This window comes from Orycteropus afer, unplaced genomic scaffold (assembly GCF_000298275.1).
Source record: "Orycteropus afer afer isolate SDZICR_OR568_19922 unplaced genomic scaffold, OryAfe1.0 scaffold00859, whole genome shotgun sequence".
Lineage (NCBI taxonomy): Eukaryota > Metazoa > Chordata > Mammalia > Tubulidentata > Orycteropodidae > Orycteropus > Orycteropus afer.
In genome coordinates this window covers 596,644-610,144 of record NW_006922446.1, presented here as the reverse complement: position 1 = coordinate 610,144, position 13,501 = coordinate 596,644, and the positions used below count along the sequence as shown (strand labels likewise).

At 39.0% G+C, this 13,501-nt stretch overlaps 1 protein-coding gene and 1 pseudogene across 1 annotated transcript in view; both read right to left on the bottom strand.

Annotated features, from left to right (window-relative positions):
- TFCP2 (transcription factor CP2) overlaps positions 1–13,501 on the bottom strand; it is a 69,442-nt gene that overhangs the window by 31,438 nt on the left and 24,503 nt on the right. The window lies entirely within an intron of this gene.
- LOC103212164 lies at positions 7,429–8,055 on the bottom strand (annotated as a pseudogene).

Here is a 13,501-nt window from a genome sequence, read left to right as displayed (position 1 = left end):
TAAGTTATTCTTTAAGGTTGCATAGTATTCCATTGTGTGTTATGTACCACTCTTTGGTTATCCATTCTTCTGTTGATAGGCACCTAGGTTGTTTCCATCTTTTGGAAACAGCGTTAACAGTGCTGCAATGAACATGGGTGTGCATATATCTGTTCTTGTCCTGGCTCTCACTTCTTTAGGATATATACCTAGTAATGGAATTGCTGGGTCAAATGGTTATTTCTAATTCCAACTTTTTAAGGAATCGTCATACTACTTTCCACCATGGTTGTATTACTTTAAGCCCCACCAGCAGTGTATGAGAGTCCCAATCTCTCCACATCCCTGCCAGCATTTGCTATTTCATGTCTTGTTGAGCTTTGCTACTAGTGCTGGGGCAAGATGGTATCTTGTTGTTTTGATTTACATCTCTCTAATGACTAACCTTATTTTTAAGAACTTAAAAAGTAATTTTTTTAAAATAAATAAGCTAACACAACAATCAGTCTCTATTTACCTGGAAGAACACAGGAAGACAGAGGATCAGGAATAGGAAGAAGATATGGAATGTGTGCCTAGAAGACTATGCCTCCATAAACAACTGCCTCCTTTGCCATGAGACCATGAGAAATGGATGCCAACCCTATACACAGTCAAGGGCACACTCCCCCCTGCACAGACATACCTAATTGTTCAGTCTGTCTACCCATCTATCCACAAATAGATCAATGTTTGCCATCACTGACAATGCAGTACTGTACAGTACTGTCCAGCTACCATTACTGAACATTTTGATCAAAGATTCCATAGAAGAATCCTGATCAAAAACGGGGAAATGTAGAACAGAATTTTAAATTCTCACAGACTCTAGACTTTCTCGAGCCATGGACTGTGGATGACCCCTGCAACTATTGCTCTGAGATAATCTTTAAACCTTAAACCAAAAATATCCCCTGAAGTCTTCTTCAAACTGAATAACACTTTACCTTAAGTAGTTTAAAAAAAAAAAAGTTTTAAGAACTCTTTTAGAACTATCTATATGGTATCTGTATGTGCTATAAGAATGTTCATATACACACACACACACACACATATATATATATATAAGCTAATGGGGGTAAAGTTATGATAACTTCTTAGCTACAGCCAAACACCTTGAAGGAGGCAGTACTGGGCCTGTGTGCTTGGGACAATGGTCGCAGGGGACATCAAGCTCAATTGGTATAACATACTACACAAACATTGTTCTGTAGCGTACTGTCTTGAGTAGTAACTGGGTCTTAAAAGCTTGTGAGTAGCTATCTGAGATGCAACAACTGGCCTCTCCTTGCTGAAGCAAAGGAGAGTAAAAAAATCAAAGACACATGGAAACAACAATTAATCCAAGGGACCATGTGAAGCTCAGCCTACATGATTCTGAGACCAAAACTAGAAGGTAACTCAGAAAGGGATCAAAATTGGAGATCCTAGATAGAGTGGGAGAAAAATGTAGAACAAAACTCAAAATCATAAAAAGACCAGACAGTTTGTTATAGACTGCTGAAACCTCCCCAGACTATGGCCCCTAGTCACCCTTTGGGCCTAGAATTGAACTCACTTGCATGGCTTAACTTCCAGCCAAACAAAAGACAGGCCTACGACGACAACGTAAACAATTAGATCAGGCAGGTACACTCCTTAGAACAATCAACCATGGAAGATCAGAAGGGCAGCATTTATGCAGGGAGACAGCTCAGAGGGGAGGAATGCATAGGAAAGAAAGATACAGGGAAAAGGACACAGGGAGGAAGTAGGAAGAGAGCTGTTACATTGTGGGAATTGCAACTGATGTTACAAAACAAAATGTGTATGAAATGGAAAATGGAAAATGAATTTGTTCTGTAAACTTCACCCAAATCATAATAAACAAAAACAAAGCAAAACAAAACAACAAAAGGATCAAATTATAAGGGATCAAATTGACAACAGCAACTTAAAAGATTAGCGAGGAACCTTAGGGGGCAGACTGTTTATGTTAATGAGAGAGAAACAACTCAGAAAAGGAGGGTGAGAACAGATACATAACTTGTAGAATGTAATCAGTATCATTATATACCGCACATGTACAAACTGCTGAATTGGTATATGTTTTGCTGTGTGTATTCTCAACAACAAAATAAAATTTAAAGAATATATACATAAAGAAGCTAACATACCCATGTAAGTATTATACACTATGCGTGCTATATATGCACAGAATTTTTCTAGGAATTTTCAGTTAACCACGGAAGACTGACAATACCTTTCTCTCCTGAAACCCCACTAAAAGATGGTAAAGAATAAATGGTATTAGCAGATGAAAGTAACAACTTTTGGAAGACAGAAGAAGCAATTTCATCCCTTGGCATATTACCCTAGATATATACTGCAGGTAATTCTGAGCCTTAATGGATCATGAAATCAATTTAGTGGGTTGGATCCAGTATCTTTTTTTAAAATGAAACAGAATGAAATATAAAAGCTCACTGAATGTAGTAAGGGTAAGTATCATTTCATGTAAGTCCTATTTCATATATACTGGATCTCAATATAAAGTATTACATCCTGTGGATCACAGTGCAAAAGTCTGAAAGTCACTGAACCTGGAGAAAGTCTTCTAACATATGCACCCAGAGACAGTGACAAAATGTTTATAGCAGTACTATTTTTAAAACTAGGAAAAATCTAGAAACAATTCAAATACTGATTAATAAAATGGACAAATAAATTGTAGCATGTCCCCAAAATAAAATGCTATATACAGCTGTGAAAATAAGCGAACTAAAGCTCTATGCACCACCATGGACAAATCTCAAAAAACAATTTTAGGGAAAAAAAAAAAAAAAAAGAATTTACAGAATACATATAGTATTATTCCATGTTCATAAAATTCAAAAACAGGTAAACAATATATTGTTGGTTTGTGATACATACAGACGTGATAGAACTATAAAGAAAGCAGTAACAAAAAAATTCAGGAAAGTAATTACCACTCAGGAAAGTGGTTGAGATAGTTTCAAAGGTATTAGTAATGTTGTATTTCTTAAATTGGGTGGTGGGTATACTAACATCCAAAAAAAAACACAAATCCACTGACATCAAATCAATTCCAACTCATAGCAACAACCCCCATTGGGTTTCCAAGGCTGTATATCTTTGTGGAAGTAGATTGCCTCATCTTCCTCCTGCAGAGCAGATGGTAGATTTGAACTACCAACCTATGCTTAGCAACCAAATGCCTCACCCACTACACTACTAGAGCTCTCTATACAAAGATCTGATATTTATTATTATTATTTAAACTGTACAAATGTTATATACATACGTATATAATGTATTTCATAATAACAAAAAAAAGTTAAAGTGATAAAGAAGAGTTAACAGACTTAGCAGAGGAGGCCTGCTATAATCTTAAAAAGTGATACTGACACCAAGCAACCGACTTCCCAGCAAAATCCCAGAGACGCTGGGCATTTGAGGGGAGCGAGAGAACACACGGAGCTGAAAAGAAGACTGGCTGGAGGTCTCTCTAACCCTGTGTACCAAGAGGCTCTCCAACCCAGGCAGGAGACCTGAGATTAATTCTCTGAAGAAAATAAACAGATTGGGGGCTTCAGGAATACCAGGTGTAAAGGAGAAAATGAGGGTGAAGCACAGAGCTTTAAAAAGAAAAAGAGGTGGAAAAAGGGAAGTTTAATTCAAAAACTACACCTGAACTGTAACTTTAAGCCTCCTCTCATCTTACTCCTAGAATGCTAAAAGACTAGGCATACACCCATGATGGAGACCTGAAGAATCTTGAGAACTAAAAAGGCCTCAAGGCAAAAAAAACAAAACCACCAACAACTGACATATTGGACTCCCCCAACAAAAAAAGTTGTCTCAATGCTCCATTCTGTACAGTAAAATCATCTACCACATCCTACTCTCATTAACTTCTAATCAGCCTCTTAGTACCTGACTCACTGGTGGTTCACTGGTAGAATTCTCACCTTCTATGCAGAAGATCCCGGATCGATAGCTGACAAATGCAACTCATGTGCGGCCTGAGTGATGCTATGATGCTACACAGGTTTCAACAGAGCTTCCATAAGGCAGCCTGTACATTCCTCACAGAGCCAGGTACTGACCGACCTGAGGCCTCTCCCCACATTCCTCAAAATAATATGTAAGAGCTCACCCTCTTATGGAACATGGAGAAATGAGAGCTGGCAGAAGTTTCTCGAAATAAGAAGCAGGCAGGACTGGCCAGAAGCCACCAGAGCTGCCTCTGCTTAGCCACACAGACGCGATGTGGAAAACCTTCACCTCAAAGTGAACTCTTGACAGCACAGACCAAAAAATATAGCCTGGCGGCCATAACTACACGGCCTTTATTGCACCCCCACTAATGCTAATTAGCTCTTAGAATGCAAATATTTTCCATGTAATCAAATGTACATGCATGACTTCTTTGTTTCAAGGTGTACAAAAAGGGAAGCAACCTGCTGTTTGGGAACTCAATCTGAGGTGGAGTCCTCTGAGTTCCTTGCCTGTGTACCTGCCACCATAAATGCATTTGCTTGCCTCACCTCAGCGTGCTCCTTAGTGACTCGGGAGCCACACTGGGGACCCTCTTGCAGCAATTGTCTGCAACATCCAGACTACAAAGGACTAGGAAGAAAGGCCTGGTGACCTCCTTCTGAAAAAACAGACAGTGAAACATTACGGGTCACAAAAGTCTGATCTGTAACTGACCATGGGAATGGTGCAGGACCGTGCAGCATTTCCACTGCATACAGTGGTCACCATGCGTCTGAGGCCAACTCCATGAGTTCTCCAGCTCACAACAATTGTTTTTTTCCTAATTGTAAAAATATAGGTAACACAACAACTCTTAAATAAGGAAGGCTAGCCAAAGAACGCTGGACAGTTGAGGAAAGCTTCCAACATGAAAGAAAAAGACCAAAACAACAACCAAAAAAAAAAAAAAAGAGAAGAGAAGAGAAGGAACTAAAAGTTAACAATGAAGAGGACAATTTGTTTTTGTTTTTTTAATGTGTCTCTTACCTACCTATTTTCCCTTCCCTTCTCCCCTAAAGGGAGCTCTGGTGGCATAGTGCCTAAGGCATTTGACTGCTAACCAGAAAGCTGATGGTTCAAACCCACCAGCCACTCCTGTGAAGGACGGCTGGGCAATCTATTTCCATAGTGATACTGTCTCAGAAACCCAAGGAGGGGTTGCTATGAGTTGGATCCGACCGGACAGCAGTGAGTTTTCCCTCCCATAGGGAGCTCTGGTGGCGTAGTGCCTAAGGCATTTGACTGCTAACCAGAAGGCTGGTGGTTCAAACCCACCAGCCACTCCCCGGAAGAAAGATTGAGCAACCTACTTCTGTAGTGATACCACCTCAGAAACCCAAAGAAGGGTTGCTATGAGGTGAATCCAACTCAATGGTAGTAAGTTTGGTTTTGGTTTTGGTATAGCAAGTAACTAACAAAGATACACTCCCTCCTTGTGTAAACCTTGCCTTGACTTTTTATACTAACAGACTTATACAATATTTGTCCTGTGTTTGATTTATTTCACTCAGTGTAACATCCTCTAAGTTATCCATGTCATGCGGTATTTCACAAATTCTTCATTATTCTTTAGTGATGCACTTGGCACAGTATTCCACTGTGCGTATATACCATAGTTTGGTTATTATTCCTCCACTGATGGGCACCTGGGGTTGTTTCCATCTCTTTGCCATTGTGAACTGTGCAGCAATAAACATGGGTGTGCATATATCTATTGGTGTTCCAGCTCTCACTTCCTTAGAATATGTACCTAGTAGTGGGATTGCTAGATCAGGTGGTAATTCTATTTCCAACTTTTTAAGGAAATGCCATACTGTTTTCCATGGATCATACCATTTTACAGTCCAACCAGCAGTGTATGAAGGTTTCAGTTTCTCCACACCCTCATCAGCATTCATTTTCTTTCGTGTTGAAATTTGCTATTATTGCTGGGTGAGATGCTGTCTTATTGTTGTTTTGATTTGCAGCTCTCTGATGGTTAATGATTGTGAGCATTTCTTCATGTGCTTGTTGGCTGCCTGAATGCCTTCCTTGGTAAAGTGTCTCTTCATGTCTTTTGCCCATTTTTTAATTGGATTGTTTGTCTTTAGAAGAAAATTTTCTTAAAAAGTTATGTAAAGTTATAAGAAAAGAGAAAACACTACATTCATAAAACAAGAATAACATGATATAAAAAAGGGCCTAAAAACAAGGAAGAGCAATTAGAAATTAAATATACTAGCAAAACAAATTTATTTGAAGGATTAGAAAATAAAATCAAGGAAATCCACCAGAAAGTAGAATGAAAGACAAGTAGTAGATAACAGAATAAAAACGATAATTAGAAGCTCAATCCAGGAATTCCACCATTCAAGTAAATGGAGTTGCAGAAAGAGAGAAAATAAAGAACATCTACAAAAAAAGTCCTACAAGTTAACCTCATACTTAATGGTAAGACACAAGATACTTCCTCCCTAAGATCAGGAACAAGGCAAGGATGTCCCTCTCATCACTCTTATTCAACATCATACTAGAACACCTAGCTAAAGCAGGAAGACAAAAAGGTACACAGATAGAGAAAGAAGGAATAAAACTGTCTTTGTTTGCAGATGATACGATTTTCTATGTAGAAAATCCCAAAGAACCAACCAAAAAACACCAGAAACTAATAAGCAATTATAGCAAGGTTGCAGGACACAATAGACAAAAGTCGCTTGCTTTCCTACATACCAACAATGAATAACTGGAATTCGAATTAAAAAAATAATAATACAATTTACACTAGTACTTCCAAAAAATGAAGTAATTAGGAATAAATTTAATTAAATATGTACAAGATCTACATGAGGAAAACTACAAAACTGTGATAAAAGAACTCAAAAAAGATCTAGGTAAATGGAGAGATACTCCATGTTCACAGGTAAAACTCAAAGTTATTTTTTTTTAACATGGTTCCAAACCATAAAATTTTTAAAGTGAAATATAACTTTAAGACAAGCAACAGAAATAATATACACAATTTTATTACAAAATTTTTTAAAAAAAGGGCAACATTCTAAAAGCCGCCAAACTTAATATTAATACTAATTCCTAGGGAGTTTGCTGTGCTACCTTACAGAAGTTGAGAAATTAAAGAAACCACTAAATATTTAGAAACATTCAACATCAGAAGCTTTAAAGTCTAACTGTATGTAGTAGCCCCTCAAAAAGCTACAACCTGCATTTAAAAAAAAAAAAAAAGTATTTTCTCTACCAAGATTCTTATCAGCTATACAAAAATCTGTACAATTTTTATACTGAAGCTAATATTGAGCTGCACTTGAATTCACATTCTTAGCTAACAATTGCCTGAGCACACACCATACTCCACACACATTACAGGACAGCCACTTACTCTTTATCCTCATCCTCTTCCTCATCATCTACATCTTCTTCTTCCTCCTCCTCCTCCTCATCTTCTGGTTCATTCTTCTTTGAGCCTGTTGGCCTCCCAGGACCCTTCTTTTCTGCTTCACTTTTGCCCTTGGCATGATATGCAGCAATATTCTTTTCGTATTTCTCCTTTAGCTTGGCTGCCTTCTGTTCCTATGGTTGTTTATCTTTGGCTGATTGTTCAGACCACATTCCACCCATTTTTTTTGCAGTATCTCCAATGGACAGGCCTGGGTGTTCACCTTTGATCTTTGGGCGATGTTCAGAGCATAAAGGGAGAAGGTAGATGGTGGCCTCTTAGGGGCACTGGGATCTTTTTGCTTTGCTCTCTTATCACCTTTGGGAGGCACAGAATTTTTTTATCTCCCTGTCATAAAGAACTTTGTCGCTCTTTGCCATATTTTCAAATTTCAACTTTTCCTTTGCAGACAAAGTCTTCCATCTCTCTGAACACTTCTTGGAGAACTTGGCAAAACTGACGGAAGAGTCTGGGTGTCTCTTTTTGTGCTCTTCCCAGCAGGTCTGCATGAAGAAGTCATACAAGGACATTTTGCCCTGCGGCTTGTTGGAGTCTTCTTCACCCATCTTGACGGACAGCATCATCTGGCTGGTGCGAGTCAAAGAGCTTTGCCTCAGAGTTGCTTCTTTCCAAGGGCTCTGGCGTGAACTGGTTTCAAAACTCAAAGTTATTTAACAGTTCCTCCCAACTAAATCCATAGATTCAACACAATTTCAATCAAAAGGCCAGCAAACTATTTTGTGGATATCAACAAACTGATTCTAAAATACGTATGGAAAGGCAAAGTCATAGAATAGCCAATACAGTACTGAAGAACAACAAAGTTGGAGGAACGACACTTCCCAACGTCAAGACTTATTCCAAAGCAACAATAATCAAAACAGTGTGGTACTGACCCCAAAGCAGACAAATGGATTAATGGAAAAGAACAGAGGGCCCAGAAACAGACTCATACAAAATCACTCAACGGCTCACAGACAAAAGGAGCAAAGACAATTCAATAGAGCCATGATCATCTTTTCAACAAACAGTACTAGAACAAATGTACATACACACACACACAAAATAAACCTACCGTGATCTTATTCCTTTCACAAAAATTAACTCAAAGTGGATTGCAGACATACAAAAACTATAAAATTTCTAGATGATTACATAAGAGAAAATCTAGGTGACCTTCAGTTTGTTGAGTATTTAGACACAACACCAAAAGCACAACTTAAAAAAAAAAAAAGGTAAGTTGGACTTCATTAAAATTAAAAACTTCAGCTCTGCAAAAGACACTGTTAAGAAAATGAAGAGACAATCTATATATTGGAAGACAATATTTTCAAACGCATAGCTGATAAAAGACTGGTATCTAAGATACACAAAGAACTCAAGAATAAGAAATCAAACCACCTAATTTTAAAATAGGCAACGGATCTGACAGATGCCTCACCAAAAGAGATACACAAATGGCAAATAACCATATGAAAAGATGTTCAACATTGTATGTCATTAAACCCAAACCCAAACCTAGTGCCACCAAGTCAATTCTGACTCACAGCGACCCTACAGGACAGAAGAAAACTCTTCCAGAGGGTTTCCAAGGCTGTAAATCTTTACAGAAGCAGCCTGCCACTCATATGTTATTAAGGAATTGCAAACTGAAACAATGAGATACTACTACACACTTATTAGAAAGGTATATGTGTGTGTGGGGGGGGGGACTGACAATACTAAACGCTGGTGAGGATGTGGAGCAACAGGAACACTCCTTTACTGCTGACAGGGATTCAAAATGGTACAGTCACTTTGAAAGATAATATGGCAATTTCTTACAACATTAAACAGTCTTACCATATAATCCTGCACTCACACTCCTAGGTATTTACCCAGGTTAAGTTGAAAACTACATCTATAGAAAACCTGCACACTAATATTTATAGCAACTTTATTCGTAATTGCAAAAAATGGAGGCACAAAGATGTTTTTCAAAAGGTGAATGAATAAACAAACTATGATACATCCATTTAATGGAATATTGTTCAACAATAAAAAGAAATGAATTATTAATTCACAAAAAAATATGGAGGACCATTAAATGTCAACTGATTAGTGAAAGAGGCCGATCTAAAAAAGTTACATACAGTATGATTCCAACTATATAACTGGTGGAATGGATTCCTTTAGGTGGTCTTTTGCCTTGATTCTTTGAAATAATACTTTGAGAGATTTTTTCATTAAACCCTAAGGAGTTACCTTGTCGTAGTCTTTCTACCAACTTCTGCAGTCTGAAAGTGATTGAACATGCAATCAAGATGTGTTGATTATCACTGGTGACTGGAATGCAAAAGTTGGAAACAAAGAGGAGTCACCAGTAGTTGGAAAATATGGCCTTGGAAAAGAAATAACTCTTTCTTATGCAGGAGATAGCATGTTAGAATTCTGCAAGACCAACAACTTATTCATTACAAGTACCTTTTTTTAACAACACAAACAGTGGACTTCACAAGACAGAGTACACAGGAATCAGACTGACTACATCTATGGTAAGAGGCAATGGAGAAGTTCACTATCTTCGGCCAAAACAAGCCCAGGAGTGGACTGTGGAACCAACCATCAACCGCTCATATGCACGTTCAAGTTGAAGTTCAAGACAATTAAAACATGTCCTGAATTTAGAGACCATTTAAAGAACAGATCTGATGCACTGAACACCAAGGACCAAAAACCAGAGGAATTGTGGGATGACATCAAGAACATCAACCATACAAGCATTGTGGAAAGCAGTATGGAGATTCCTTCGAAAGTTGGAATTAGAAATACTATTTGATCCAGCCATTCCATTACTAGTCATACATTCTAAAGAAGTGAGAGCCATGACAAGAACAGACATATGCACACCCATGTTCATCACAGCACTCTTTACAATAGCCAAAAGATGGAAACAACCTAGGTGTCCATCAACTGAGAAAAGGATAACCAAAGTACGGTACATACACACAATGGAATATTATGTAACGCTGAAGAATAATGTAGAATCTGCAAAACACCGCATAATGTGGATTAACTTGGAAGACGTTATGTAGACTGAAATAAGTCAATCACAAAAGGATAAATATTGTATTAGTCCATTATTGTAAAAGCCAAGGAAAGGTTTATCTATGGAAGGAAATTTTCTTTGTTGGTTACCAGGGGTAGGAGGGGAGGGGAGGGAACACTGTTATATAGGTAGAGGTAAGTATTGATTTGGGTGAAGAGAAGGGCAATGTACCAAATGTGAGTGATCAATATGGTGACACTGAGGAAGAGAAAGACATAGAGAGGGACATGGGAGGTACAGACAACAAAGAGGAACCCTTTTTGCACACACAGTACTGCATTGTCAGTGAAAGCAAACTTGGGTATATGGCTGGATAGATGGGTGGACAGGCTGAACTAGTAGGTATGTCTGTGAAGCGGGGAGTGTACCCAAGAACATGTATAGGATTGGCAGACAATGGTCCTATAAGTTTATGTGTATGATCTGAATTTCCAGGTGTATAGTAGAGCTGACAAGGGACAAGGTTGTAGTCAGTTCTTGGTCACAGCCAGCTACCCAGAGGGACCAAGTAGTTGAACCTATGGTTTCTGGACCATACTTGCAGGGGACATCAAGCTCAACTGGCATAACATACTACACAAAACATTATTCCACCTCCTACTTTGGTGAATAGCGACTGGGATCTTAAAAACTTGCAAGCTGCCATCTAGATGTAACGATGGATCTCTCCTCGTCCAGAGCAAAGAAGAATGAAGAAAACCAAAAATCCATGGAAGCAATTGGAAGAAACTGGTATACCATGCGATCTGCAGCAGAAGAACTAGATGGTACCTGGCTACCATTGTCAACCACTTGGAAGGGGATCTATGTAGGAGATCCTGGATAGAGAGGGAGAATAATGTGGAACAAAACCCAAATTCATTTGGAAAAAAAAAGGGGGGTGACCAGGTTTGCTGGTCTGTTAGAACCTGGTAGAACCACTGAGACTATGGCCCCTTGCTGCCCTTCATGTCTGGAATTGAACCCGCACCTACGGCTTCCAGCCAAACAAAAGACAGGCATATGAGCTGAACATTTACCTGAGGTAGATACACTCCCTGGAGAGAACAATCATGGGAAAAAGAAGGACTGCTTATGCACAGGGAGACAGCTCAGGGGACAGGAGTGCATGGAGGGATGGATGTAGGGAAGAGGTTAACTACTGAGAGGAAGTGGAAGGGGAGCTGTTGCATTGTGGCAAATTGCAGTCATTGTGATGAGACAAAGTGTATGTGAAATGCTGTATTGAAAGTGAGTTTGCTCTGTAAATTTTCACCCAAATCACAAAAAAAAAAAAAAGAATGTCAACCATGAAGAAAGCAAGAGGTCATTAAACAGACAAGAAAGGAAGAAATGACCAAAATGGATGTCAGAAGAGACTCTGAAACTTGCCCTTGAGCAGAGAGTGGCTAAAGCAAATGAAAGAACTGACAAGGTAACAGGGCTGAACAGAAGACTTCAAAAAGGAGCTCAGGCAGACAAAGCCAATTACTATAATGAAATGTGCAAAGACCTGGAGTTAGAGAACCAAAACGGAAGAACATGCTCAGGATTTCTCAGGCTGAAAGAACTGAAGAAAAAATTGAAGGCTTGAGTTGCAGTACTGAAAGAATCTATGGGCAAAATAGTAAATGATGCAGGAAGCATCAAAAGAAAATGGAAGGGGACTTCAGTAAGATGGAGGAATAGGCAGATAAGCAACACAGACCCTCTTCAACAAAGAAAAGAAAAATCAATTGACAGAGATACAGAAGATAATCCTGGAGCCGTGAGCTTTGAAAGGAACTATACAGAAGTGGATTAGGCACCAACTAGTGGAAAAACCTGAATGAAAACAGTGAGTACGGAGACAGTTGGAACTGTGGACTGTCAGCTACTCTGACAAAACCAACAGCCTGAATATATCCAAGTGGTGCTAGGACCTGAGAATTGACCTAAAATCAGCCCTGCAGGGATGACTGTGCTGGTGGCCTATGATTAGGAAGGGCAAAAGCAAGGTGGGAGACAACCTGAGCTGTTAACTTTCCATTGTCTGGAGGGCGCAGCCATTTTGATTGTTTACATGTGCAGCCATATTGGATATTTAAAGTGACAGAGGGCGCAGCCACTTTGAATCATTACAAGTGGCAACCATGTTAGATTTTAAAGTGACAGCACTCTCATTCAGATGCCAGGGACCTAAGAATAGGCTCAGGAGCTCTGGAAGTACAGTGCCTAAGGCACTTGACTGCTAACCAGAAGGCTGGTGGTTCAAACCCACCAGCCACTCCTCAGAAGGCAGGTTGAACAATCTACTTCCGTAGTGATACTGCCTCAGAAACCCAAGGAGGGGTCGCTATGAGTCAGGTCCAACTCGACAGCACATAGCAACAACACAACAAGAATAGATAGGTTCTGTATGCCAAAGTCGGCAGGGACACATGAGAGGCCAACAACAGGAAAGGAGACAGGTGGTGAAGTGTTTAAGTGCTGTCAACTAGCAAATAGAGGAGCACAGTACCCTGTTGCGTAGATAACATACAAATAAAACAAAGAAAATGAAAATCGTGGGCAAGTCACTCCAACATGCAATCACCAATTAAATATAAACATAAAAACGTCACAATGCCTTGGAGACAACAGAGCATCACACTCCACACAAAGAAGCAAAATAAAGCAGGAGAAACAAGGGACCAAGATACTGACCCAAACACATCCTTGAGGAAGACGTAACATTGGAACTCCCTAATAAGGAATTCAAAAGAATTATATTTAGGTATCTTCAATGAATTGAGAGGCAAATAAGGAAAACACAAAATTGAGGCAAACACAGAGAAAACCCTAGAACAATTTCAAAAGACAATACAAGAATAAAATGACAAAATAAATGAAAAATTAGAAATGATACAAAATCTACACACAGAAATCCAGAAGATTAATACTAAATTTTCAGAAATAGGTAAGAC